Source organism: Myotis davidii, unplaced genomic scaffold (assembly GCF_000327345.1).
Source record: "Myotis davidii unplaced genomic scaffold, ASM32734v1 scaffold1915, whole genome shotgun sequence".
Lineage (NCBI taxonomy): Eukaryota > Metazoa > Chordata > Mammalia > Chiroptera > Vespertilionidae > Myotis > Myotis davidii.
The window spans coordinates 216739-219902 of record NW_006286237.1 but is presented as its reverse complement, the minus strand read 5'-3'; the positions used below and the strand labels follow the sequence as shown (position 1 = coordinate 219902).

Below are 3164 nucleotides of genomic sequence, written 5' to 3'. Positions count from 1 at the left end.
TGCTCTGGGCACCTCCCAAGGACTGACGGCGGCCTGTGATGTCAGCACCAGGCCCATCCCTGTGCGTCCGGTCGATGACCCGCACACCTTTCGTCACCTCCACCCCAAAGCCCTCCCTGACCCCTGAGTCTTCTCTACCAGCAAAAAGGCCGTGGAAATCCCAGCCCAGCGCTGCGCAGGGAGGCGTGGCGACCGCAAGGTGGAAGGTTCTGGAAAAACTGCAGATAAGGCAGGGCCGGCGAGACCTCCCTTATCTCCAGCTCTGTCTGGACAGCTCCCAGGACCGGGGTCCTGACACCGTCTTGAGGTGGACGTGCCCGGGAAGTGCACATCCTGGTTGGCCCGGGGCAGTCCTGTGGCTGAGGGTCAGCGTCCAGAATCATGGACACAGGCCGCCTCGTCCGTGGCCCTTCGAAGATGCTGCATTTTTCACAGATGACGAGTCCGCTGAAGGCTCAGAAGACGGTTAGCAGTGTTAAGCCATGAAGTCCTTTTAGTGTCATATATATATTTATCTCTCTCTCTCTCTCTCTCTCTCTATATATATATATATATATATATATACACCAGGTGTACCGGTTACTAATGCGGATTTTTTTCAATAGATGGAAAAAATGGTTACACATATGTTGATATAGCGGGTGTCCCAAAATTCACGCAAATTTACCGGTTAGTAATTCAGATACCGGCTAGTAATGCAGATTGGCCCTTTACCGGTTAGTAATGCGGGTACCGGTTAACAGTGCAGATACCGGTTAGTAATGCAGATACCGGTTAGTAATGCGGATTGGCCCTTTACCGGTTAGTAATGCGGATTGGCCCTTTACCGGTTAGTAATGCGGATTCTGGAATCACCGTGGGCGAGCCCGGCCGGCCTGGCTCAGGGTGGAGCACCTGAGAGGCCTTCCAGTCTGGAAGGCGCACCCCGCGGCCTCTCTGAGGACAAGGTGCCCCTTTTGCTCCTTTGTGGACTTTCCCTGGGACACTTCCCCCAGCAGGTGGGCATGACCTCCTGGCGTCCCAGGAGTCTGGGAGGCCACAGCCAGGCCAAGGAAGAAAGGGGGGGAGCTTGCCGCTTTGTAAAAGCGGGGGTGGGGGGGTCAGGACTCCACAGAGCATCCCTCCAGGATCCTGAGAACTGAGGGGGGGGTGGTGGTCTCAGGAGAGAGAGCAGGACCTTCGGGCTTGCTGCCCGCGGCGTCCGCCCGGTGGTGGCTCTGGAGTTTAATTCCTGGGCCTGTGTCTCGGCCGTGCTCAGCGCGGGCAGGACCAGGGACCCTCCTGGCTTCTCCTTCAGGCAGCACCGCCGGGCCTGGAACACGACCTCATCTTACAGGACAGCCTGGTCCAAGGCATGGATGGCGTTTCCCATGGCGGAGGGCAAGCAGCGCCAGATAAACGCTCATTTCCTGGATGATCGGAGCTCGGTTTCACTCCTGGAGGAGCGAGCGCTAACTCAGCAACGTGGGGTTTTATTTATTCTTTTAAAATATATTTTCATTGATTTCAGAGAGGAAAGGAGAGGGAGAGAGAGAGAAACACCCATGATGAGAGAGAATCATGGACCGGCTGCCTCCTGCACGTCCCCCCGCTGGGGATCAAGCCCGCAACCCAGGCCTGTGCCCTGACGCGGAATGGAACCTGGGACCCTTCGGTCTACAGGCTGGCGCCCTATCCACTGGGCCACACCGGCCAGGGCAGCGAAGTGGGGTTTTCAAGGAAGCACAGTGTTAACATAAAAAAAAAAAAAAACATTGAAACCTGTAAAGAAATTTTGTGAGTTTGAGCCAAACTGTCCACATATGCCGGGAAGCAGAACCTCAACGAATTGAGATGGTGCACCGGGGAATGGCGGGGTTACATCTGAATTTATACATTTGCAATCAAAGGAGGGACACAGGTGGGTTACATGAAATTCATCGGTGACAGATTAAGCAGGAGGGAGAACAATTAACATGATAAGGCCCTAACCGGTTTGGCTCAGTGGATAGAGCGTCGGCCTGCGGACTGAAGGGTCCCAGGTTCGATTCCGGTCAAGGGCATGTACCTGGGTTGCGGGCACATCCCCAGTAGGGAGTGTGCAGGAGGCAGCTGATCGATGTCTCTCTCTCATCGATGTTTCTAACTCTCTATCCCTCTCCCTTCCTCTCTGTAAAAAATCAATAAAATATATTAAAAACACACACACACCAAAAAAACATGATAATGAAGGAATTTGTGGTATCTGTCCTGGGACCCAGATACAGGGAAGTCACAAGTGACCCAGACATTTCAAGGACATCTTATCATAGATGCAAAAACACAGATAGGCTCAGTGAAGGTAAAAGTTGACCTTGTCCGTGAAGATATCGGCTTCGGACATGACTACCCACTATAACCTGTTTGTAGTCAGATATTTAATTTCCAGACCATCTTTGGTGGTGATTTTAGGTCTCTGAGTTTGCAAGACCGCCACGCAGGCCTCCCCTGAGCTTGTCAGGTTAGCATGTGGCTCCTTCCGTCCACCACAGGCTGGCCCGTAGGTGTGTGTGTGTGTGTGTCCGTCCCACCCACGTGTGCAGGCCCCCACCTCTCCTTGGACAGCAGGGAACACTGTGGGCACCTGAGGGGTGGAGAGCTGCCGGAGGAGGCGAGTTAACACTGACTGACGACTCACTCCTCATGAATAACTACATCATTTGTTGTGGATCTTTTCAGAAATTTCCAGGCCTATGTATTCTTCTACATCTTTTAAAAAACAAAATTGAGAAATATATGTGACACCTTATTCTGTACCGTGTGTGTGTGTGTGTGTGTGTGTGTGTGTGTGTGTGTGTTTGGGGGGCGGCACCCTGCCCTTCAGGACCTCGCTGTCCCCCACAACACCCTGGGCATCACCCCATTTCACAGAGGGGCTGTGCTGAGGACCAGGGCTCAGCTAGTGCGCGAAGGGGCAGGACCCCAGCTCAGACCTGTCTCGGTCTGGCGCCCAAATGTGTCCCTCACCCCTTGCCGCCGGGACACCCAACAGTGGGAGCTCCCCAATTCCCCCGTCCCCCCCATTCCCTGCGGGCGCGAGTTTATCAGAGTCTCAGATCACGTGTCCACCTTACCATCTGGCTGACGGGAGCCCCGTGGGAGGTTCTGGGCGCACAGTGGGTCCACAGGGCCGGCCGGAGCCGCGT

General features: G+C 54.4%; 1 long non-coding RNA gene across 1 annotated transcript; it reads left to right on the top strand.

Moving 5' to 3' along the window:
- The first annotated feature begins 676 nt into the window (after positions 1 to 676).
- Positions 677 to 854, top strand: LOC107182095. Its single transcript, XR_001512814.1, has 2 exons — positions 677 to 729; positions 768 to 854. It is a non-coding gene; the product is annotated as an uncharacterized LOC107182095 (long non-coding RNA).
- Positions 855 to 3164: the final 2310 nt, after the last annotated feature.